The sequence below is a fragment of the Anopheles merus genome, chromosome 3L, assembly GCF_017562075.2.
Source record: "Anopheles merus strain MAF chromosome 3L, AmerM5.1, whole genome shotgun sequence".
Classification (NCBI taxonomy): Eukaryota; Metazoa; Arthropoda; class Insecta; order Diptera; family Culicidae; genus Anopheles; species Anopheles merus.
This window is the reverse complement of record NC_054085.1, coordinates 22,825,565-22,852,710: the sequence shown is the minus strand read 5'-3', so window position 1 is coordinate 22,852,710 and position 27,146 is coordinate 22,825,565. Positions and strand designations below refer to the sequence as shown.

At 44.8% G+C, this 27,146-nt stretch overlaps 1 protein-coding gene across 3 annotated transcripts in view; it reads right to left on the bottom strand.

Moving 5' to 3' along the window:
* The window catches only part of LOC121599906 (IQ motif and SEC7 domain-containing protein 2), a 91,042-nt gene extending 65,068 nt beyond the window's left edge, over positions 1-25,974 (bottom strand). For 2 of the 3 annotated variants that reach the window (XM_041928046.1, XM_041928049.1), the window contains exon 1: positions 25,141-25,974. The gene's annotated coding sequence lies outside the window, so the exon portion shown is untranslated. The remainder of the gene's footprint in view (positions 1-25,140) is intronic. The other variant, XM_041928047.1, reaches the window with a different exon arrangement.
* Between the last annotated feature and the right edge of the window lie 1,172 nt (positions 25,975-27,146).

The window sequence follows — 27,146 nt, the reverse complement described above, 5'->3', positions numbered from 1 at the left end:
ATAACGGTCATAGCGCGCGCCGCCTGCTCGCCGCTGCGCCGAGATAATCAGGGCATGAAATGAAGCCCGTGCAGAAACGGGTGCACACGTGGAGCCGATGTGGATGCATTCTCACGAAGCCCGCGAGCTTATTGGGAGGTGAATTGTTCTCCGACGCCCGGAATAACTGCAATCCCGCTGGCGCTTGCGTGCGTACCAGCAAGCTATTGCGCAAGCGAAAACGGTTTTGCAAGATTACGGGGTAGCCGCATCCTACACGTTATCTCCTTATTTAAAATGCACCACCGGTTTCCGCTGGGTTGTAATTGCCATGGGTAAAATAAATACGGTTCGTTTGCAGAATGGATTAAGCTTCCAGTTAGGAATATTGAATTGTCGAATTACCATCACCGTACAACCACGCTAATGGGGACGACGGTTCGCTCCGTCGTGGTCCATCATCAAGACTAAAATGTGGCCAGCCAGTACGCGAGATTCAATTCAATTTCAGTCGAACCACCGATCTTCGAGTTCGATCGATTAGATTAGAGCTGATTGTTTAATCGTGATCGTCGTTTGGGATGACATGTACCCGATGGCGGTGTTTCTCCAGGGATGGGAAATTGAGCGCCGCCGAAGGACACCCACGGCTTTTAACAGCATTCGTGTTTCGTATTATGCAACGTGCGACTCCAGCCACTTCGTCCACGAGAGAGTCGTCACCCCACTCACATTTAATTGGACGCATGATGAGCTTTCCGTACTGTGGGTATCGGCCAACAGCCATAGTTTGCCTGAGAGGTACGAATTTTATGGATTTGTCGTAGAGTTCAAGGGGACACTTACGGCTGCCGCTTTGCGACCATTCAGGTCTTACTGGTATGTGGTTGTTTGTGTTTGTGGATTTTGTTGGACATTTAAGATGCGCTTCATAGGAGTTTGAAGAAGAAAAAACAAACAAACAGCCGATAAAAAAACGCCGGTAAAATATAAAAGGAAAGTCTGCTTTTTGCTCATATCGTAGACGCTGCTTTTATGGGACAAGGTGTAGAAGATGTTTTGTAATCGTTGCAGCTAAGTACTGTGACATGAAAACATTGGGATAGGAGAAGTACCACTAATATACTTTAAAGTCTGAGGTTTCTTAACAAAAGATTCTTTGAATCTGCAAGACATTCTTCGCTGTCTCTTTCCGTAGTTGCAGGGGTAGTTACCGATTTGATTTGCAACCTTTGCCATTAGATACGCTTGTAATTAAGGCCAAATGTTGACAGCTTCTAATGTCAAAATATTAGTATTTCCCAAATGTCATCTGCTCCCTTTTCAACTGGCATCACAAATCCTCGATCACGCACTATTCTCAGACATGATCCAAAAGCACTGTTTTGAACATGACAAATTCCACATTCTTCGGCACAATACATAGATTAGCTAGTTCGCTTCCTCGTCGAAAAATCGAACCAGTTTTGGATGCATAAGACCGGTTACCGATAGCTGTAGTATCGAAGTCGTCCAGCGAAACCTAACATGTCCTCCAGGCGACTCCTACACCTTGCGAGCAATCCCACGCAACACAGCTGACCGTGAGCATTGTCTAGAATTAATCAAACTGGCTAGCGCTTCGTGCTGGTTTGACAGTACACTGACACGGGGAGTCAAACTAATCTCAGTTACGAAATGAGTTTAACAAACCATCAGCAGTCCGTTGAAAATCGAAAGTGACTTTTTACCCCAACAATGTCCCGTTAGCAGGAGACGTCGTTTTTTTTCCTGATAATTACAAACCGGCCGCACCGTCTAATCAGAGGAGTAGTAGGTTCCCAAGATTTAATGATGACACTATCGAACGATTTTGAGGTTTTTATCTGTTTCTTCACACATAAAAAGACGTTGACTCGACGCCGTGTAGTCCCGGCAATATGCGACCTCCAATAGCCGCTGTAATGATGATTGATTGATTGATGATTGTTTCTAATATTTTTTTTCTCTTTCTAAATGCCACGGACACGGCGCTTTTGATCCATTCGGAATCTATCGGTTTTTGTTCATTACTGAAGCCTTCCGAATTGTGGCAATAAAAGTTATGTATTTTCTATTTTCCTCAGCATTCACAGCTGCTAGCGTCGCTGGCTAATTAAGTGACATATCGGCAAAACGGACGCAGCGAAAGGTTGACGATCGGCACGATATGTGCGGCTGCACGATGCGTCCGTCGCCACCGTAAGCAGGGGAAAGTGTGACCAAACTGTAATGCTTAACTTTAAGCGTCGTTGTGGCATTTTTTCCCCGGGAGAAGCGACGTGTGAAGAGGAAGGTAGGAAAAGACACTTCGCTGGAGCACAAGCACACACACACATACGATGCCATAAGGGATGGTTTAATGCATTGGATTTCGATGATGCACAAATCGTCACCGGGTGAGTTGTACCTTCGAGCTAAGTAAATATTCCTCTCTTACGCTCCCAATTGAAACTTGTTTAGTAGAAGGGGAGTACGCCCTTAAGTGTACTATTTTTGTTCCAACAATTCCACGAGTGAAGTCGATGAACGTTGCCACTTCATGCGGTTTGGTTTGCGTGGCAGTTCTTTTTAAATCGCCTACTTGATGACACTTTACAGGGCGCACGCGTGCCTAAGCTGATACTGTGTGAATAGGTTAATTTCCCCCAAAAAAGTTCCTACCAATAAATGCTCACGCGCTCAAGGAAGTTGCTTCGAAAGCGCCAGTTTTGTTTTGTACTCTAGCCAAGCAAAATGGAAAGTGAAGCAAACGACGCCGCTAGGGAGTGCGTGGCCCTTCGGGGAAAGGGCTGATCGGCTGCACACGTCACAGTGAAAGCGGCTCGTGTGCTTATAATTCCCCGAAAATGAGCAATTGCGCATTGCGCTTTACCTATTTCTATTTCGAAATCGGTTTAGCGTAGGTAAAAATAGGGTTCAATGTGTAATGAACATTCAATACAGTATATGTTCAATGGAGGTTATAGAAACGATTGCCTCTTTTTTGTAAAGAGCATAATTTGAAGGAATACGCCTTAAGAAATGGAGTTAAACAGTCAGGGCATTGAAGTATTCGAAAAGGAATTTCTTGTTGTGCACCACATATTTAGCTCTCATATTTGATTTTCACACAACTAAACGAAGCTGCTGTTTATAGGTTCAGCTGCAATTAGAGCTAGATGAGCACATCAACCCCTTGCAAACCAGCGACCGACGAGGTTTGGGGGCCGTTCGAGTAGGTGGATGGATGTGCTCAGCTTCTCAGAACGATGTAACCACCGCCGCGATGTGGGCACCCTTTGGGCCGATCCCATTCCCGGACGCAAATCGCTTCCTAGGAAAAATTGGTCAGCGTAGGCGGCCCGTTTATTGGAGGTAATTTTATGTTCCCATCATCGCGGCCATGGCATCACATCGATCAAACGCGATTGCGATAAAGCACACACAGAAAGGCGTGTTCGTAATGCGTTGAAATATTGTTTCACATGATGTTTCGGGAATTGGTTTTAGAAGGGTTTTTTTTTCTTCTTTCTACAAAAATTTGTCCACTCCCCAATCAAAGCGGACGCCCACGGTGTACAACTTTAGGGGAGGCCGACGCTCATGCGTTTCCCTTTGGTTCTTTTCCTACTGGACCTCATTTATAGCTTTCTTTAAGATGTACGCGTAGGCGTTCGCTGTTCACTCTTTTCGGTCCTCCAATTAAAGCTCATCAAAATGGGCTGAAGCATCGGTGTGTTCTGGGTGCTGAACTTTCTATACAATATTCCATAATAAACTGCTCCTTTTGGGGGGTGCGATAGCTTCCGAGCACGATCGATGGCTGGTGGTGTTTTTAACAAGTGATTTTAATTCTGCTCCCTAGATGGCGCAAAACATCACACGTTGGTGGTTTATTTTTTTACAAGCAATCGCCCGAAAAAACAACAACAGCTCAGCAATCCGACCAATTGGTGCTGTGTTACCGGTTTCTGTTCGCTTAGGAAGAGTTGAACCCACCAAACATGGATCATACGATCGCGGCAAGGGGCCACACTGCCAAGTAACGGCGGTTTGTGAGCGTCCCATATGTGGGTTTTCGGCACGAAATCTCAATAATCAGTCGTCCCGCTCGCGAAGCCGGCAGCAGACCTGCGCGCGACTAATCGAATGTCGAACGCCCGCGCAGGATATTCAGATGGGACGGCCGCGCGATCATGGCCGTGAGAGAACAGGTTCCACCAGCGGAAGAAGCAGGTATAGGGGTGTTCGTTTGCAGCCCGTTCTTATTAACGGAGTGATAAAGTGTTCGAAGCGTTCGCGGACGTGTGAGCTAATTATTAAAATGTCCAGCAGTGAGAAGTGCAAGAAAAGCACCAAATATACTGAATGCTTGTTTGACAAATAAATTTAATAAATTTAAATGTTACAAATAGCATGTTATTTTGTAACACTTCTGCCTATTGTGATTTAAAATTAAAAGTACCAAATGTAAAGTTTCCCCCAAAAAAAACCGACTCTTATGTACCACTCAGCGTAACCGACATAACGCCACTTTGCATGCACTCAAAAGCCAATGGTGCGTAAAGCAGGCCTCCAACGTCCAACGGCAGCCAACCTTCACTTCTGGTCAGCCGAAAGCTCAGTCCGGGAACATCAGTTACCAGAAGAAGAAAAAAACCGAGCAACAAGGCTTTGCTTCCCGTCATCCCCCTACACCAGGGTGTGGTTTGCTGCACACTAGTCAACCGTGCAGTAGTGACTGCGGCGGCAGTATTTTTCCGCAATTTTGAGCGGTATACAACACACGGTTTTGAGGTTATGTCGGCTGTTGTTCTCAGGTTCCCGCGCTACCACGCACGGCACGTACAATGGAAGAAATCGTGACGGCAATTGAACTACTTTGGGCTTCGACATGGCCACTCGGCAAACGAACGAAATTCGAACCGCGACGATTGCGTGCATTGTGGGACAGTGCAAGAATGATAAAAATGCCTACCAACCGATCGGTTTGTTTTGTGTGTCAGGCAGAATGGCGCGTAAACGGTTTGAAGGAAAGGGAGATTGAGTAAACCGTGTACTACCATCACCTTGATGTAACTAATGCATTCCATCAGCTTGACGAATTGTTGATATTTAGGACGATTTTCCTCAGTAACGAGACCAATTCAATTTGAACGTGTAACGTTCAGTATCATGCAGATGATTGTTGACAGTTTCCAATACACGGAATTATACGTAATAGAATAATATAATTCGATTCCAACAAATGGTGAATTAAATATGAAAATATTTCCGATTGGTAAAATTGTAATGCTCTTGATGGATTTTCATGTAAAATAATTTAAAAAAAAAACCAATAAGATATCGGTTTCACCAAGCCAATATCATTACAATTCTATCTTTTTGTCAACACATCCAAGACGAAAGGCTTCACTCAACTTTAAATTTCGGAAAACAGGGATTAAATTTCGGCACATTAATTTAAATACGCTTCCCCTCCCCCCTCCCCCGAAAATGGACACTTCCTCCGATCCAAACGCTGCAAGGAGCTCCTCCACGAACTACCACAATTGGTCAATTTCCTGTTTGCCTTTCTGGGAATAAGGCAAGCACCAGCTGTGGGAAAGTGAAAAAAAAAATGTAACAAAAAACCAACCAACCAAGAAGAAAAAAAAAATCCACCAAGCAAATTTCCGTTCACATGACCGCAAAAAGATGTCCGGTAAATCACAAACATCCCCTCTCCGTTGCAAATCTCAGCCAATCTGCCCGTCCATGTAGTGCAGGACAGGGAAGATTATCTTACTGTAGTAAACTGCAACTGCATTGCACTGGAAATGCAGCGCACTTAGTGCAGCCAGGGCAATCATTAACTCAATATTGGTAGCAAAACATTGGAGGAACCATCAGCAGCAGCAGCACGAACCTTAGTTACCCTGTTCGGCCGTTTTTTTTTTTCGGGCACGATATGAGGTTTGCGATTTGATCTTCGCTGGCCCTACTTATTCCACGCCACAGCGCGCCTCAATTACTTCTAATTGACCGCCCGTCGTTCCCACACGAAGGCGAAAATGGTTCGTTAGCTGCGGTTGATTAATTTGTGCGAATGAGCGCCACCTTCCTCAAGCGAAGAAGAACCGAAAAACAAAACATCGCACCACCTTTCCTTTCAACGAAGTTGATTGTTTTTTTTTTTTAGTAAACTTGAACTAACTTTTTATGACCTTCGATCATTCGTGAGGGAGTTGTTGCTCTTTTGAAAAGGGCGCCCGGGATGTGCGTTTTTTGTGATGTGCCAAAACACGGTTTTCTTTTGTGTTTTGGGGAAGAACCGACCCAGAAATTGGGCAGAAGCCTGTTAAAAACTGTCCGGCAGACCGGCAGATGAAAGAGGAAGCCAGTGACAGGCAGCTACGACTAACACACTGTGATCACGTCCAACCGGAAGATAACCGTGTGCTGCAGGGGGGGAGGGTATGGAATTGATTTCTGCTCCATTTTCAAGCGTCCCCTTCTCATCCAGTTCCAACAATGCTGCGTCCACGACCTTTTTTTTTGCAGGGCGAATTTTAAAGCTCAGTACTTTGCACACAACCTGATGAAAAGTTCAGCCCCGGTGAAGTTCACACGATCATGCGTGCAAAATTGTGTTGCCCCGCTTGCCCCGCTCTCCAGAGTCGTGTCCCCGGGCCGGTGGTAAAGTGGTTGGTACCGGGTAAGGGTTCAATCATGGGGTTGGGGAGTATATGGCAGCGGCATCGTCGTTGACGTCGTCGTGCCATACTTTAGCGGTCAAAGCTATCCATCCCGCCGTTTGGTTCGTTAAAAAGGGAAAGTTCGCACGCCGGTGGTAGACGCTATTATTATGCAGATTTTTAAGTGCACAAGAGAGAGAGAGAGAGAAAGAGTGAGAAAATTGTGAAGAACGATTTGTCGTGAGAAAAACTGCCTCCTCCCCGACGGAGCAGTTGACCATTGACATGCCCTTTTTCATTGCCCAGTGTGCAGTTGTCCAGGGGAAATTGCGAGCTTTGGCTCAGTTGTGAGAGTTTTGTGGAATTTTTGCACAACGGAATTTCCATCGGCATTTTGGGTTTTCACCGCAGTTTTCAAGACAAACACACACAGGTGAAATCAAATTCCAAACATAAAACTGCATACATTTGTAGCATCATCCAACGCACGGCCCTGGTGTACAGCGAAACCTGGTCGCGATGTCTCCTCATCCAGAAGAGCGGTAGTGGACGACCATATTTATGGTGCATTAATAAATATAAGCCTTTGCATACTGATGGAGCGCAACACCAAAAACACACCTCCCCACACATCCATAGACCTGGCTAAGTGGGAGGACGATTTTAGCAAGAGGAGTTTAGTTACTTCCTTCACAGATCAGCGGCAGGTACAGCGCACACACCTAAGAGATGTCGCGTCTTTGTCGGGGAAGACGAAGGTAAGCATAATGTAGCCATTTCGTGCGGGACTTAAATCGAAATATTATTCTAATTTGGCTGCGCTCGCGCTTTTGCCACAACACTTTGCCACAGTGCCGTCGGACTGCGACCTATGTTAGCTCAGTTGTCTCCGACGGGGGAGTTTTTTGTTGTTTAGTTGTTGCTCGCCAACCTGTTTCAACGGTGAAGGTCAGAAGCACCACCAAGCACGCGTTCCGTTCGATTCACACGAGTGCAGCTCAGATGAAGCAGGGACAAGCATTTTATTGCAATGTTTTCTTGTCTCTTCCCAACGCCAATAGGATGTTGGTTTTTGCTATAGGATTTATTGAACAACCAAAAAAAAAAAGTGCTGTAACTGATTTATTGAGCAAAAACAGTGTTTGTTTGTTTTTGAAGGGTAAAATGGATTGCTGCAATTTGCTGTTGACATATTTTTTAATTTTTTTTTGTCGTTGCTAATAACGCTCTGACCAGTTCCGAGAATCTCGAAAAACATAAAACGACGAGTCCGATGACGCTGTTTTGTTTCTTAAATGTGAAACAAATTAAGTGGGCTAAGGGTATGATTTGTGGCAAAAAATAGCAATTTAAAATTTGCACACTAATGGTGGCGAACAACATGTTTATGTGGAAAAGGTAAACTATTCAACCGATTCCTGTCAAACTCTTTTGGTATTCATTTGGCGCACTGGTCGGCCACACTGTCAGTTTTTAAACCAGTTTGAAATATCTCGAGCAAACTAAAAGATATTCAAAGTATTAAATATTGACATCGTGCCGATTTGTACGTACAAAAGAAAATGCCTAAACTCGTCATTTTGTAGAAAAAAAAATAAAATTTTTTCACATATCTCTTTTTTAGCGTAAAACACATTTCTTAAATTCCGAAATAATTATTAAAAGGTTTCAGAATAAGTTGTACAAACGAGTTGATTTTCATGGAGAAATGTAACAAAACAAACAAAGAAATCTACCCGACAGCAGCGAGATAGTAACAGTTCCACCCGCTTCGCTTTTTAGCACTTTCTTCCACATTCCAAAACACACAACCACAATTCACTTGGATTGTGTCACTGACAAGCAACTGCAACCTTTTCTCCCTTTTAACAACACCAACCAATCACTTTGCCAACCCTCGGTGCCCTTTGTCGCTACGTTGGGAAGACGCTACCTTTTTTCTCCCTTTATCCTACAGTGAAGTTGAGCCAGTGGTTCGTTCGCTGTAATGAGTGAAAAAGGAAAGTTTCCTTTTAGCACGTCAGCTAAAACAATCCCACCCATGACACCTTGCTGTGCCCGCCATTCAGCTGATCAGGCAGGAACATCTAGCCCCCCAACCTTGTTTGCAAAGCAAAAACAGTCCGACAAAAAAAAAAGCAAAAGGATTTTGTCGATCTACATATACGCAATAGTCGCTCGCGCGTCAAATGATCGTTGCTGCCTAAACATCTCAATTATTTTGTCATTACACGCGCCACGCGCGTCAAACGGCGCTGATCGGCAGGCAAAACACGGGCGCCCATTTGCTTATGGCTTTTTACTTTGCTAAGCTTTCTCGCAGTGCGAAAGAGTGTTGCATCATTTCCAGCTCACTAGGCAAACGCATCCAGCATCCAAACCAGCACCATCCAGCCGCAAAAGGTGTGTCGGGGAGGGTTTGATAATAGCAATTACAGCGGTACTGTCGGTGCAGAGAGGCATAATTTACGATAAGAGCCAACCATTTGCGCTTCGCTCACTACGATTTGGGGGTTAACAAAACCGCCCCGTAAAGTGATATGATTTCGGTACAACTAATTGCACCTGTTACGATTGAGTAAAACACATTAGCCCCTTTTTGAAGAGGTGGTTGACGTTGGAGGATTTAAACATGTGAAATTGAATTAAGCCCGCCTCTGTTTCGGGTGGGCTAAATCGTGTACAAATTACCGTAATCAGCGCCACCGCGATTCGGATTCAACCGGAAGGGTGCAAATGGAATTGGAAACGCACACGGCAGAGACACACGGAGCAGCGACCAACATATCTAATTGCGATCGAGCCGAAACCGGCCGCAACTGCAAAGGAAAAGGGAATGCCGAACTGATGGATGACAATTTAACGATCGAACCGCAGACGAGGCGCAGATAATTGCACAGCCGTCCATGGACAACTGATTCGTTGTCATCCGTTTAGCAGGCACACAGCACACGAACAAAGGGTTCCGGAAGGAGCAGGTAGGTACGATATGGGTACTGCCGCTACCAGAAGGTACTGATCGAGCAGAAAGAAAGTATGTAATGAACATGGCAGCAGAAGTCTCTTTCACCAGTTCGACAGTCATTCGATACGCCGCATTAAATGTGGATCGTGGTATTGGAGAAACAGGAAATGGTTTGATTCAGGTGCATTTCCACGTGCTAGTGAAGACGAGAATTCGGTGAAATAAAAAAAAAACGTTGACACGAAACAAAAACTGCCCCAAAAACCGAACACTTTCTGCTCTAATTGCGACAATTTTCCGCTTGCAAACGTTCTAATGATTTTTACTCGTGTGTGTGTGTGTGTGCGGTTGCGGAGTTCCACCGTTGATGGACAGTTTTGTGTCTTTGCGGACACGGTTTGGTGATTGAATAAATGGGCGGCAAATTTCGTTAGCGGCTGGAAATTGGAAATGGACACATTTCCCGGTTTGCATCGATGTGAAGGCGAGCAACAACAAAAAAAAACCTGTAGGAAAGGAGCCTCTTCAACATGCTTGAGCTCATCCGTCCAAACCAGCTCCGTTACAGTCAATCGGCAGATAATTAATTCATACTTTACGTTTCACACGTCCATCTTTCGTCCGAGCAAAACCCCTTTTTTTCGTACAAGCTCATTTACCAATTCCTCCCCCGAAAAAAAAACTCTTTTTCTGAATATGAAAGCGTTTCACACCCCCGTTGTAGGATAGTGTTGGAGGGTTTGAGTCAATTATGTTAACAATGTAGAGGGGACAGCTCGCTTGTCCGAGAAGAGACCAAGTTCTCATAATTATGCTGAACAAATGGACATTACCAAACATCTGAGTGGGGGGGGGGAGGTTGGGCGTGTCGAGTGAACATTTCCATAACAGGAAAATAATTCCCATTCACAATCTGGAAGCACACTGGAACAATGACACCGAAAAATTACAATAATAAAACAATTTTATGGCAGGCACAACACAACAAAACGATGGCTGTGGTTGAGAAGGGGGTTGTGAAACGCGTCTAGACTGAAAGCCATTAAAATGGCCATACTGCAATGTAGTGTATGGTGCAGTACAACCGTTTATCGAAAAGCAATCGAACGCAACCGTTTTCTATTTGCTTTTCTTGCCCACAAAATCGGGTTCGTCGCTTGATGTCTTTCGATTTGACACCGTTTCACACATCGGGTGCAATCTTCATTCCAGCGAACCGGTGGCGTTTAGGATGCCACCGAGAGAGCTGCACAACATTTTAATTATCGGCCGAGAACGTGACTCTCATAATTACCGAGCACGAGCGATCATGGCCCCCCAATAGAGTGAGCGCTTGCAACGTGCTGATTAAATCGATGAAATGCCACCCGCAATCTCGCGTACGGCGGGTGACTTTTCGACTGCGGGAAAACAACACGTTCGCCAGTCCCTTTCCCTTTGCCCAGGGTACTCTATCGAGGTCAGCAGTGTAGTGGTGGTAGTGTTTGGTTTTTAGTATAGTCACTGCCGTTTCGAAAGCCTCCCTTCTGTTTTCGATAGAAGTAAAAAAAAAAGTCTATCCGGTGACCAGACCACTGCGTCTTCACATTCATTAACGACACGGAACGGAGACTGTAGGATGTGTGTTTTAGTAGTGGAAAGAAGCATGCGCAACATGCAACGACATCCTACTGAACAAATGTTTAGATAAGCAGGTGCAAGACAACGCGTCTCGAAAGTGGTGATTATTTTGCATAATGGTTAAAAGGAAAAGGGTTGCCCCTTGATGATGATGTGATACGATCATGCCGATCAAACGATGTGGCCGAAGAAGCACTGATGTCGGTGGGATGTCCAACAGCGTTCGATCGACCATCGACAGGATGATGATGAAACCTGTCTTGCGTGTGTGTGTGTCTATGGGCGCACTGTTTACTAATAGCTGCCTGAAGACATGTAATTTAATGCGAGGAAAATTGTGCATCATCAAAGGGTGCCAACTGTTCACGCCTTGCTACTATGCGGGGTAGATGAGATAGAAATGTGTTGGGGTTTAATAAATCTTTACATTTAGATGTTTGGCATTTAGATTTGGCATGCAGTAGCCTTTTAGAAGGGAATAATATTAATCATATACTATTTGTTGCATCTCGATAAAATATTTATTGTTTTATAAAAAAGCTGGACTTTTAAAAGCTTATATAACCAAATTTCTTCCTCATTTCATGTTTGGTTTTTGTTTTTGTTTCAATCTTCACATACCGTAGAAGCATAAATCTACACACAGCAAACCACCACCACATATACACCTATCGCGTGGGATTGATTAGCTTCACTTCCGTGGAACGTGTCCGTATGCAAAAGCAGGAAACCACTGCGTGCCTCTCTCTAGCCGCTAGGCGATGTTGTTGTTGTTTTTCTTCCCCAAAGCTTCACGACAATGAAATCGCACTCCTACACACAGCAGCATGGGGTTCGGTGTAGGGCGGAAACAAAAGCTTAAGGGTGAAGAGAGATATACTGCTACACTTCGGTCGCACTCTCCACTCTTTGCTGCCCTCCAGAAACGCACGCACGTACGTCGAAGTGCACGCCGCCCGGTTGTGCAAAAGCATTGACATATGTGTGCATTTTTACAAGCCTACGGAGAGATGTTTTTGATCCCCCTGTGCACGGAGGGTCTTGAAATGAGATTGAGCAAGTAAATATTATGCACCATCACCTACACACATTTATGTTTTCAAGCTGCGGTGGATGTAGAAAGCCTACGCTTACGGTGTCATTCACTAGTCAACGGATGACGATGGCCGACACTAGACGAGATAGAACAGGGCCGTCGAACTCTTTCAAGCGAGGCTCGCGTGCAGCGGAATGCATAAATAAACATTGGAGAAGGATATTAAATGGTTTGTTGTCGAATAATGACAAATGTATTTTGAATGTAAATTTAAGCAAAAAATAATTCCTGTAAAAAATATCGAACGAGAACCAACATCAAATAATTTATCAGTTTTACAGGGTTTTCCAAGCCAATATCCAATGTGCACAGTATTATTAACCGCATGCAAGATGTTTTTCAACAGTTGTCATGTGTTACATTTGCATCACAATCCAATTTCAATTCTTCTACATGATGTTCAACGCATCTCAAAGACCTGTCAAACACAGTCCAGCTTTTGATGTGTTTAAAACATATTTGTGATGCAAATACAACATTTGACATCTGTTGACAAACATACCCTATTAAACAAGTATGTCTCAGAATTGATGATCTTTTTTTTCAAAACTATTGAGCAATCTTAAAACATGTTCTGCGTAGTGCAGGTATTTTATTCTGCATTACATGATAATGATTAGCTTTCTCATTTTTTATATTTTTACTATGTCCATATCTATAAATAATGTAACATATGCATAAATTATAAAACTGATATTCATTCACTACACATACAAAATAAGAATACAGTTTTTCAGGGTTGAAAGTAAGTAAAGCAATATTTTCACCCCGATCTAAACAGTTTTAAAGCTTATAATATGTTACATGTATTCTTGGATAAGTGTTGCATTAAGTGAGATTGAAATTAAGCAATCGATTTATCATTTCAGCAGATGTCCTTCATGAACAGTAGGACTTAAGATATTTATATTTTTTTTGAGAGATTTTACTTGAATTTGACATCTCTGGAATTAACCATGACAAGTACGTGCGGTTTATGACGAGTTGTGTTGGAGGTTTGCTGGTTTCAATGTGTATGTGTTTTCTATTTGAATTATTGTACCATTACTAATAGCACATCGATCTACAACTTCATCAAAAGTATCAAGTGTATCACTGTGTGTGCATTGCCACTTCCCACATGCACCGGAAACGTCACGGCGCTGCACTACGAAAACCATTAAATCTGTCATTATGCCAACACGGTGTGCATCTTTTCCACTACTACTACTACTACTACTTGTGTTTATGTGGAAAAGCTGCGTACATGAAAGCATTTGTATGCATCATGCTTGACCTCTTGATGAGTTTGAGCTCTGCCCCTCGTTTATTTTCATTTTCCATACGACAACAACCTGTCCAACTCAAGCTTCACTGTTGTGCCGACAAACATTAGCACCTTCCGCCTTTTTCGTATTTCTCTCTCTTTCTCTCTCTGGTCTCCTTTTTGCCAGCAGCACTGTTTCATATCGTTTAATGTTCGTCCAACCGTCCAGTGCACCCACGCCGGCTTAATGTTGCTTTGTTTTCGTGCGCCGCTGATAGGCTTACCGATTCTTCCACGTTTCACGCAACCAAGCGGCCCCCAGTTGGTTTCGGTTGGCACACTGACCGACCGATGAGCATGCATTTATGCGCATGCACACTCCAGGGCACCGATCGCGTAACGACGAAGACCATTGTTTGATAAGCGGAAGTTCATCCAGAGCCCGACGTGGTTTCGTCATGCGTTTTGGGCGATTGTTTGTGTATGTTTGGCCAGTCATTTTTCGGGCAGGAAGAATGGTAACGATTATGCGCTTCCCGCTAATACTCTTAGCGGTTGTGGGCCAAAACTTGTGTAATAGTTACGAGTAAGGTGTGATTTTTTAAAGCATATCTTTTCAACCCGTAACAGCGGGCAGTATTGTTTGCAGTTATTTTTACCAAATTTGAAGTTGACCTAAATAGGACACTTCTTTTTCTGTTGACCGTTGTATAAATGGTTCAACTTTGCTACATTTGCAATTTAAAACAAACACTCTTAAATAATGAAAAATAAACATTCAATAGAGGTTAATATAACATTGAAGGCACCAGCTTAACGCAACAGTTCATAACAAATTTAGGCACTGGAGGCTTTTAAAATAACTATGATCGTGAGCTTGATCTTTCACAAACCAACTTTGCCCAGGTTGCGATGTATATGTAAATACAAATTTAAATACCTTCCAATTGGAAAAGCTCACCTTCTTACAGTAATTTAGATACATTACGTCGTTTAAGATAAACTAAATTTGCATGCAATCGCCACCACAAACAATCAACCCGGCATTATACATGCAAACCTTCTCCTCTTCCCACAAGTTCACACGGAAGCATTTCCAATCGCATGGATCGCATCAGCTTTCGACCAAAGAATGCAATTTAAGAGTGCCTCAAAAACAGACTGAATCATCCAATATTCTCAGGCACTGCGGCACATGCGGCACCGCGGAAGATTCCTTCAAATGTCTGCCCCAGTGCTAGGCACGAAAACCCCGCGCGAAGTCATCAAACTTCACACCGCGACGACGACATCGACCGCATAAATGTAAATTGAATTCGTGCCGTTTCATTAACGTTATTCGAAGGTGATCTGGTTCACCTCGCACGTACGCTGATGCCTTGCGAACGGAACTGTTGGCAGGCCGTGAATCGTGAACATACCTACACATATTGCATATTTGCCAAGTGTAAATGCCATGGCAACACGCGTGTACACACGGCTCCGGAGGGCAATGACTGGAGGTTTTGGAGGCAACAGAAAATAAACACCAACATTGCGCCCTTAATCAGCACCGACGATTGAAACGCACGTGTGTATTCGTATCTTTGTGATTATGCATCTGATTGTATGTTTGATTTTCTCCTACGCCCATTGGAAGCGGCAAACAGGCCAAACCGGCGCCGTTTAACGTATACCTTCGCGTCGTGTTTGCGCGTTGAATGTACATGATCATTCGAAAAACACATCCCTTCAATAGCAGCACCCCTCTATAGTTGATCGATTGGCCTACTGGCAATGGCCAACAAAATGGTCGGATGGCCCAGTTGATCATGTAACCGTAGCGCAAATCAAAGCCAATGAAAACAAAAACCAAAAAAAAAAAGGAAAACATAATGCACCTTTAATCTAATTTTTCCATTAGCTCACATCATCACCGTTCTTCGGCTGGGGCCGTCGTTTGTTTTCTGCTCCGCAAGCTCCGCAAAAAAAGGCTCATCATCATGCCCGAACAATCATTATTAGCATCATTATCGCTCTGCCACCGTCTTCACTCTGCTTGCTCGGCTTTCAGCAGCAAAACAAAGAAGCTCGTGTTGGCAAGTTGTGTTTGCATGCCGACGACGAGAGAGCGTTCAAATTTGCGTGTATTCACAGTATTCGCACGTTTTTCTCGTCAAAGCCGAGGTTACGTGCAGACGACTCCTACTCGAAATTGGATGCCCAATGCCCCGCCAAAAGCCGCAAACGTATCGGTAGCACAATCGAAAACGATCCGATCTTGGCGCGAGAGCAGATGAAAGCGAGAAACACAATAATTCAATCAATCGCGTTGCTGCAGCTTCGGGCCACCGTTCGATTCCCCCATTGCGCAACGGTTTCGATCGCGCAAAGCCAAACAATGCTCCCGCGCGTTGCTTATGTGTTCCCCAAAAGATTGGACCATGTTTGGACCATCGCACGCGGTTTGTGGCCCATTTAAGGCGGCAGAGTCCGATGAAGAAAAATGTTTTGTCCAATTTTGGTCACTATGTCTTTGGACGGCAAAGAGAGGTAGAGAGAGAGAGTGACCACCGAGAAGATGGCACGGATTAGGAGTGGAAGAGATGGAAAACGCTCTGTCACAACACTGCAAACCAAAAGGGTCCGCAGCGAGACGCGTCAGCCGGATACATAAACAAGCAGATTAAACTCCCATAACACTTAATTACCGTACTTGGCGCAGCGGACCACAGCTCATAACCGGGCCAGGGGAGTGTTGTACGTCGCCGCGCGTCAGCTGCTTGCTCCTGGTCACGGCACCAGCGATTGCAAACAACCGGTTGAACCCACAATTAAGCCGTGCTAACGCCATCACCAAACTACGCTATCACTCGCGTACGATTGAAATCGTAAAGCACGAGGAACTAGAGGGGAACTGGACCTAGTGGCTAGTTTTGACCCTTCCAGGAATGGATAAAGAAAAGAGAGGGCACAAAACACAACACGCCGAAATCATGCAACCGTATCCAGTTTGCACCATACGCTCGGGCCCTGGTTTGCGACGCGTGTCTATCTCGCCGGGGGGGAAAACGGGAACCCCAAGGAACAGGGCCAAACGGGAACGTGGCTGACCAACCGTGGCCCGAGAGTGAAATAAAACCCACCGTCCCATAAGGTACGCCCGTTCGGGGGAGAATTTTCGCTGCAAGAAGTTTTAGGTTCTTTCGCTTTTACCCAGAGTGAAGGTACCGGATGTGTGGCACACGCTGTGCACCATTACGTTCGCTACTCTAGATGGCCATGACTCATCATGATGTACTTCACGTAAACATAAACGCATAGCTTTAAGGTAAGGCACAACTTTGAAATAGACGGGCGTTGGGTGAGGTTAAAAGAACAAGAAACAAACGACGCATTCAATGATAATAGGGCTGTGGGCGCTCAGAAGGAAAGACTAAGTGAGCAATTGCTGGGAATGAAGCGTAAGTGAAAAGCGATCTAGCAAATGAATAGGTCCTCTGCAGGCGCAGAGATATGGCACCTTTAGAACAGAGGTAAACCTAGGAAACGAGGCATGGTGATACGTTGGAAAGCAACATAATCCATCACTTAAAGCCTCTACTTATGGGATGTTGCATTAGGCTTTATTATGGAACAGGGTAATGAAATTTACCATTATGATGGGTGCGTCTTTAAAACTCCTGTAATAATTCTATCCACCAGCACTGTCTAGCTCGTCTAGAATGCTATACAATTAGAGCCGTAACGAACAGAAGGGTTCTGGTTCACATTAGCCCAACCATTTCCAGAAGAAGATATCTCTAGCAGAGATGTTATCAATTTCTTTCTCTGCCCTTGGTAAACGGCTCCCATGATTGTGTTTCGAGTTTTATAAGCAGCAGATAACCATTTTCATTAAAACAATCATTGTTTTTCATCTTACTCAATGCGAACTTATATATTTTGAGTCTAAAAGAAGATCTACTGAGGAGTGCATCGGCGCACCAGCATTGCTCTATGACTCAATTGATCCAATCCAAAGTCCAGCTGCAGCTACGGGGCCCGCACCCAAACACGCACAGTGTGAAGTGTGACAATCTCTCCAAACCGCTGCAACACCAACACGCAGAGAAAGCTGCTACACTTACGTCAGCAAACTGACACTAATAGAGGAGCGTTACAGATCCGGCGCTAAAACGCGTTCGCTTACTTTAAATCCCCTCGCGAGCTGGCTTAACTGCACCGCAAACAACGCGCGGTGCGATGCTGCGCCGGGCATGTATTTTTAACCCCAAGCGCTTAATCGAATTGCTCTCGGGGTCGTAAATATTGCTTTCGCGCATTGCCCGAAAGCGCGAAAATTAAATCAGCGATGGACGAAAACAGGAAGAGTAGTCGCAGAAAAAAGTAAAACAACAAGCAACAAAAACAACATATACACCACGGATATGCTCTCTAATGGAAAAGTGTTGAAGATTTAAATTATCCACACGTTAGCATCCTATTCCCAGGTGAATTTGTGTTGTTGCTATTGCCTGGGGGAACTCTCGAAGGAATGTAATGCAATTCCCGCGAAACACATGCGATCGGAGAGGTATAAAAGGTTTACTCTGTTGCGTGTGTCGGACAGTGCTGTGGTGTGGCGGGTTTTCGTGTTCGAATTATACATTCACCGGGCGATCAAACGGGATGATGATGATGATGAGGATGCCGCGTACCATGATGACAGAAGCGAGAGTAAGAGTCACAGTAAAGGAACGGTTTCGATTAAGCTAATTGAAAACAATCATCCATCAACTCAAACCAATTGCGAGTCAGATCATTTCAGGGCCACAGAACTCACAGAGCGGGGTAATGCGGGTATAATGTTTCTAGCTTGTTTCTATTTTTGCGTCCCCTGTAGCGCCATACCCGGGAATCGCTTCCCCTCGCTCTCGGAACTCGGAAACCAGTACGATTGCATACTGCCCGTTGAGAGGTTGCCCGTCGCGACCAAGAGATCCCGGAAAGTGGGACGTCCCACTCCGCGTGGTGAAGCTGGTTCTAGTTCAGGGTAGCGCACATGCGCCCGCTGGACGCTGTGGGATGTCGTCGCTACACCGTGCGGAATGCATTAGACCGTGCCGCGGAAGATTCGTTGCATCAAGGCCACGATTGCAGCCCGTGCACATTCCCATCAGCCCAGAACCGGAATCGGACGCCACTTTCGCCGGTTTGGAATAGTGAATCGGACTCGGGAGCTGCTGGACTTCTGGGATCTGCCGAAGGGGCACAGTGTACATATATATGGGTCACCTGGTTTTAGTGTTGGCGCGTTTTATTTCGCGCTCCTTCGGTGCTATTGGTGCCGGGGAATAGGGCAGTTAATGAAAGTTCATTGAGAACTGGTCTTATTGTTGTTGTCTGCTCCCTTTCCAAGGTATAGGTGAGTGGGCGATGTCCAATTAGTGGCACGAGCTTGTACTCAAACTATCTCAAACAGCAACCATACTATCGTTTCAAAACGACCATAAGAAATAAGGCGTGAACGTTATCTGTGTTGGGGTCATTATGCAGGCACAACCACCAATGTCTTGTTAAGCGATCTTAAGATATTCATGAGACAACGAACCCGGACTCATCCAAATTTTAGATCGCATATTAATTGCACTTTAAATCGCGTTCCCTTTCTTCGTTCGTGTCGACATTATTAATCGACTCTCGCTTGTTCCAAAAAAAAACCAGTCCTGAGATCGGAGGCATTGAGGTGGAATATTAATTGATTACAATTCCTTTCCATAACAAACCCCTACTATACAAAAGACGTCTACTGGATTGATGAGCTGCGATTTAGGCAAGGAAACACAGTAGCATTCTTCAACAAAACCTCCAACCCGGTTGCTCTGGAAGATTAATCGGTTCGGCTATTTGTCCGGTAGGAAAGTGAAACAACTTCCCCAACCCGACGCATAATGCCAACTTTCGCCTGTTTCCAGCATTTGTGGTGCGGTTTGGGATCAACACGCTACAGTGCATTGTCAAGACGCTTAGATTTGACAGATTAATTGAAATTTCTGCTTTGGACGATCAAACCCTCCCCCCGAACAGAAGGTAGAAAGAGAGTGTTACGGGTCTGGAGCGGAAACGGTGCTCGGTGGAATTCGAGAGTACCTCTTAAAAGTGACGAGTTTGTCTTGCTGTAGTTACCACTTCTTGAGAATGATGAGAAATTATGGCACTTTTCCCACTTCACTGCGTGCTTCTTTGCCAACCCTTTCCCGGCACAGCGCGTTTACAGGAAGAGAGTAAAAGTGAGCAACACCTAGCCAAAAGAGGGAAGAAAGTAACCAAACACCTTCCCCCCCATTGCACCTTTGCGCGGAACGAACATTAAGCGTGAACAACGAAATCAGTTCCAAAAGTGCAATCAAAGAAAGGAAATACACCTTGTGGTTTGTTATTCTAGTTCGTCGCTTACGGGGTTTCTTCTCGCGGACTTTTCTGTTTTGGGACGACGACGGCTGGCGCACATTAGCGAAACATATATCACCCGGACCGGATGCAGTTAAGCTGCACTTAGTAAGCGTCAAGATCACTTTCGGGTGGAGGAGAGTGAAGGAAAAGGTGGAGATTGAAATAAGAAGAGATTGCTAGCAGTGCTGCTGCCGTTACCGGATCGAGATAGTATCTCTGTGCTCCCCCAAGACAACCAAAAAAGAGGCAAATTTCGAATAAATTTGCGAATTGACGTTCAACGTACATAATGTTCTTCACTGCTCAGGGTGTAATCATTCGATTGGTGTGGTTTATTTTTATGAAAGGGAAAGTTTTCGATGACAATTATGCCTGCGTGAGAGCTTTGGTATATGAGTCGTTCGATAATTTCGAGATACTTTGATGACTTTATATAATTGAATGCATTGTTCCGTGATCAATAAAAAAATATCAGTTAAACACGATCGAATAAAAATTCTAAGCCATTCCAATGTATCTCGGTCGCAACAAGCGATATAAAATCAACGAAATGACACTGACAAACGAGGTTCCTAATTATTTTTTTCTAAACCATATAAATCAAACAGTAATTAACACCAATGTTCAACAGCACCACCAGGCAGGCTGAGTCGTCAACTGTAATTTTGCGAATCAGATTAAAACAAATCATGATCCTTCTTCACGGTCCACTTTTTTCGCCAAAAAAATTTAACACCAACCTTACTTGCTGGTTCTACACCAATTTTCCAAGAAAAGCAGACTTAAAAATTAAGTAGCATCGGCTGCACGTAAGCACTGATTTGGCCGTTCACCAGCAATTTGCCGATACACATAAACCGGAAGAACTGTCAAATTGGGCGATGGATACGGTGAAGTCACGCCACGGCGAACGCGACATCGACCGACGAACCTGGGACGCAGACAGTTATAATTAAGGTCTGGTGCGAAATTAGCGACCGTCCTAACGCAAACGCTAACTGTGTGCGTCTGTTCGTGCTTCGTTTGTTTGGAGGACTTTTATTGTTCGATGTCTTTGCATGTGGATGTAACCCGTGCGCGACGATACGCATCGAATCGAATGCTCGTTTGCTGGGATCGTTTCCTGAAGTCTGATCACGTTGATCCGTTGCGTGCCGCTTTAGCCAGTGTCACTGATGTCTCTATGTACACTGTCGGTGGGGATTTCCGAGGCCGGCATAGGCGATTGATCCAGACGCGAAGTAGCGATTTCGTTTCCAAGGAAGAAACAAAGCGACCACAGGTTGAAGCATCGTTGATGAACGATACAGTCACGAGTTATGAAGCAAAGTATGAGCTACTAAGTAGTAAATAGAGCTCCACATAAACACGTACATCACAATAAACCTTCCCTGCCCATCTAGCGTCACCTTAGAAACATTTCAACGTGTACGTGTCGATCAGTTGCTGAACGATTGCAAACGCTTAGCGCAGGCGCTGAGCTTCACGGAGCACAAACTTCATTAGTCATCGGAGCTAATAAGCGAACCCGGCGTGCCCGGTGCTGCTAGAAAGCAAACGTAAACAGTTCGCAATGCGACAAACACACGGGCGGAACCTTCCATTGGGTTTACGTCACCCCCAGTGCAGATACTATTGCTGTGGCGGGGCAGCAAACCGCAGCAGAGACGATCAGGTTCCGGCGTCGTCCGGATAAGGTCAGATGAGTCCCGCAGCAACACGTGACACACATTCGCGCCCGCTCGTGTGGTGGGGAAATCCCGAACGAAGCTTCCAGAGCAGTACCCAGTGGGCATAAGGGTGATAAACAGAATTTGTTTGTTTGCGTGTCTCTTCGCACAGAGCGATTTCCAGTTCACGAATATAGAATAAGTGGAGTGAGTTCAAAGACCTACCACCTTCTACTAGTGTGACGCTGTATCCGATCACCTTCAAAGGTGAACTGGCCCTTTAGTTTGCCTCGCTCTCGGTACAAAACCCCGCGATTAAGGTTACACGACCGACGGAGTCAGGCGCACCAACGCAACGACGATCGGCGTGTTTTGAAGCTTGTTTTCGTTTCACTGCCCACCGTACAGGAATACTACAATGAATAGTCCGCAAAAAAAAGCGGGACAACCGTCTGGATTCACGGTCGCAAAACATGAAACATTGTAAGTCAACAACAACTTCTTTTTTTTGCAACGAAAGTAGAAGAAAACACCTCACATCCTTTTACTATAAACTGTCAGCTGGGGTTAGGATTTATGGCGTCACGTCATACGCTCCAAAAACCGGTCTTCTTCTGACGGATAGGTTTTGCTCTTTCGCTTTTTCTTTCTTGCGATTGATTTAAAAGCTGGAGAATGGAGTTTCACGGGACACGAGCTCGAACGTCTGGAGGCGTCCGTGATTCATCGCACCCGCAAACAGTTACAGAACCGGAACAAACACCCCGAGATCCTACGTTCTGTGGTGATTGAGAAACTAGATCCCGCGGTGAAGGCGGTAACCGGACGTGCTACATTACTTGCTGAGCAAAAGCAGCAAGCAGAGTAAAAGCAAAACAGATATTCACTTTCTTCCCTTCTACCTGTAGGAATAAACGGATATTAATAAACATTTATTTACAGCGTGTTTGTTAATTCTGCTATACCCGCCAGACATCGGTTGACGTAAACCGACAAAACAGGGAAGAAGCAGCAAAAAAAATAATCCACCACTGGAAATAATTATGGATGGTTTTTTTTTTACGACGCATTCGTCCTAAAATAGTATTATTTTCTCATTAAGGTTCCCGCTTAATGAGCCATTGCTCAGCGGTAATGGTACGTTTCAAGGGCTCACACTCCGCTTTATTGAATTGTTTGTTCTGGTGACCGTGATATTCAGACGCTATCGAACGCTCCCCAGACGTCTGTTGCTCCAGTGGATATAAGGCGCCGTGAGGAGGAGATTGGGTTGGTTTTTGCGTATGCACACCACGCATACGAACTAGAATACATTATCGCATTGGAAAGCGGGTCAGCATAAAATCATGCTCTGTTTCAGGCTGGAAAGTGGGAGCAGTTGGGTACAAACAACAAATGGGGAAGACTACGGTCTTAGGTAGATTTGAAACATTTTGAGTTAAAAAAGAGTACGTTAAGACGTGCAATAAACAAACAAATAAACAAACATAGTTCTTTCTACTTGATGGCGTTTAAAGACCTTTGATTCTAACATTGAAAATGATTTCAGAAATGAACATTTGTTACATTAAAAAAGGGCATAAAGAGCATCAAGTTTAACATAATGTTACCAAATGTACGATTGATGATCAGAACTAACAACAAAAAGCTTTAAACACTTTCCCTACTAACAATTGCATCCCCAAAAAACCAGCTCAAAACAATGCAAAATGGCTAAACTATTCCACTTAATTAAAAGAACAATGTTCCTTCCCCCATGTCTGGCTCAGAGATTTGCCATAAAGCCTTCAAGACCTTTCCCGGGTCATCGGAAAACAACACAGCTAGCACTGAGGGAGGGAAAAACATCACTCCAACAACGAAACGAGCCAAAAAAAATTCATTTCGTACCACAGTTATCCCGTTGCAAACGCCTTTCCCTCCCACTAAACGGTTGTCCACCGAGCCGCGCAGTTGGTCCACGAGGCCGAAAACGGGGCCCCAAAACCACAGCACGCAAAAATGTCCGACTCGAAAACAAACCACACACATAAAACAAACGGTACCACACAGCGCCAAATAAATGTGCTAATGTGCTGTTTTCCGGGCGCTGTCGCCTCTTTCACTCACAAAAGCTGGTGGCCACGGAGTTACCACTTTTCTCACACACACACACACACGTTGCAACGTACATACGCAGTTTGGGTAGGATTTGTGCCTTTTGTCCTATATGCAGGGAAAATAAGGCAAACGATCGACCAAAAAACAACACACACGATGCACACCAACGTTGGCAAAACTCCACCTAACTCCAACTCGCTTTCTCCTTGTGCGTCCTTCCCCGAGCGCCGTTGTTGCTGACGATGACAGCTGAAGTTGTTGCTTTTCCGGACAATTCTTCATAGCCACAAACTTCACCCACCGGGCCCCAGACCTTCAGTGCCATCCTACCACAATTCGCTACACGGGAAAATCTGTCCAGCGAGCTGCTGCTGTTTTGATATGTGCACTGTTGGCACTACGTAGTAGGCACGGGAAAAAGTGCCACTTTTCTTCCACAGGCTCTTTCCACGACAGCGCACCAACAGATAAGCGCCGGAATTTCCCAAGCCCCTTCCCTTTCTCTCTCCCTCTCTGCCTGAGAAACCGTAGGAAGGAAACATTTACTTTCCGACAGCTGGGTGTTGGGTGTCATTTTGAGGTTGATTTGTTTTCCAGCTGATGACATTCTGTACCTTCGCACACTATTTATTTCATCAGCAGCATTACTTTTTCTCCTACTTTTCCTATCCACTTTGCTCACACATCAACACACACACACATAACGAGATTCAGCTGTGTTTGTGTGTGTGTTTGCGGCACACGTTAATTTGATGCAAATGCAGCAGGCAAAAACAAAACTAGCACACGCGCACACACACTGTGCCTGCTCATCAGCAGCAGCAGCAACAGCTGCAACAAGTTGCGTTTCATTGCGGATGCACATTGCACACACGCAGACGTATATCTCTCGCCGCCTGCAACACGCTGATTATTCAAATGCCATTGAGGCAAAGCGGCTTGTAGGCGGGCTTCGTGTAGGTTTTGAGGTCTTCAAAGCGGGGCAACTATTTTTCACTCAACTGCTGCTGCTGCTGCTGCAGCAACAAGCCTCTATTTCAAATGTACACACACAAACACACAGCTGCAGTTTAATGCATTTCTTCACCACACTTGCAATCTGTGTGGCTGCTTCTTTCTACACCATTCAGTTGCTTTACTATTTACTTTTTTTTTAAAGAAATTGTATTCTCTTTGCCTAGGCTTTGTATCATTAGCTTTTGCGTGACGTTATTTGGCAAAGTTTAAACGCCTCTCCGCTTTCCAAAAACCCGACGGCCACACCCAGCTACTTGCCAAAAAACTCAGCCAAACCCCATCCCTGCCCAGCCCTCGGGACATTAACGGCGATTTAACACTGGAAGCACCCTTCGGACACCTCTTTCGCTTAATACCTTCGTGCACTAATTTTCCACCGGCTTTCGTTGCACCCAAACCCGAACACGCACAAAATCGGGAAGAAACACTCGCGCACGCACTACAACACGCCCGCCAGGGCTGAAACATCGACCGTAGCCTCGTGCCACCAATTATTAAAACTTTCGTTGATGCACCAACCAACTCCACTCCAATTATAGCACACACTTGCAGCACACTTCGCCTTTGCTTCGCCTTCCCTGGAGCGGGGTTTTTTTATGATTTCGTTCCGATTTCGCGAATCAAACGGCAACGGGATGAGACAAAACGAACACACCCGGCGGAGAGGGGGTCGAAATATATGTGTCGTTTGGGCGTACTAAGGCTCCGCTTGAATCTCCGCTGTACACTGTACCACGCACGTAGAGGAACTTGAATGTGGCACACAATCGAAAATTTAAATCAGAATCGCAACACTAACCGCACTACTGGCAAAAGCAGGAAACGGGAATACTACTAGTGGTGAAGTGTGTTTTATTTGTTCGTTTCGGTAAAATCGGATTTGTTGTCGTATTTTGGTTTTTTCTCTCTCTTTGTTCGGGATTTTCACCAAAGCCACAAAACGGTAACACAAACGGGAGACTGTTGGCCAGATTATCGTTGGTAAAAGTTCAAAAATTAATTAGTCGTAGCCCGGGCGCGACACAATGAATCGGGTTAACCAAGGAAGCGGGACAACCCGTCCTTGACGTCGGTGCTGACGTCGTGTCCTCGGGATAAAAATAATAACAAAAAAACAACGAAATAAACAAAAAACGAAACCGCGAGCGAAACCACGCGCGATCGTGCTTTCGGTCTGTACGGTGGCGTACGTCAAGTCGAACTAAGCGCGCACACGCGTTACGCTAGCGCACTACGTTACCCCAATCCGTGAGCCGTAACGCTACCCTCTCTACAAAGGGTAAGTCTCTCAAACGATTCTCTCGCGATTTACGCTGCACTACACTCATAAGCAGCGTACGATAAAGCGGGAAAGAATGAAAACATCAAACTACATTTTTCAGAGAGGGCGATGGGAGCGAATTCAACTTGCTCTGAGTATTTCACCCCCCAACGTGGAGTAGTCGCTGTGAGATGCATTTCGCTCGCTCGCTCTCTCTCTCTCTGTCGTCTCCGGACTTCTCGACGGATGTTTCCCGGTTGAGCGATTTCGTCCCGGGTGTCGTATTTCTTACGACCGCGGGATGTGATGAAAATTTATAAGAGCCTACCACCACCACCACTTCCACTCGACGACCACTGGCTGTTTGTGTACAAGCTGAATCATCGAAACGAACGGGAAATGACAACCGGGAGAGGGAGAGGCCAGTTCCGGCCATAAGCAACATGGCATAAAGTACTCGCCCAGTTCGTTTTGAGGGAAGTGCGTTCTTGCCGTTTGGTACATCGCACAAAAGAAAATGCAACGGCGGAGGGCAAGTAGCGAAAGTGTAGTAGTGAGAATGGGAGACAGAGAAAGAAGTAAATGCTTCTAGTTATGCTGTATCACATGAAAGACTTGAGCGTAAAGCAACGAACCTTCAATAGCTAGGTAAGACTTGAACATAAAGAAACGAACCTTCAAAAATGTGCGTTAAATCAAAAGATTTCAACGGTCACAACAGTGACAAACCTTCGATAAACCAATGCCATGGCAAAATATGGAGAATGGAATGGAAAAATAAAGCAGAACATAAAACAGAAGACAAACTTTTTTTTTATTCTAAAACAAAAAGTAAAATGCATAGTTCCATATTTTGACCAGCATTTCGAGGTGTTAGATTCTTGGTAATATAGTTCAAATTCGCAATTACGCAATAAATAGTTTTCAATACCCTTATGATTGCAATTTGACAGTTTTGTTGAATTTTACAGTTTTATTGATAACGGTCAAAATTGATGTTTCTTCAACTCATTAACTAACTATATGTTAAAATATGTAATGTACTGTATCAGTACAAATAAAATTAAACAAAGTACTTCAATCATCAAACATGCGACGAAC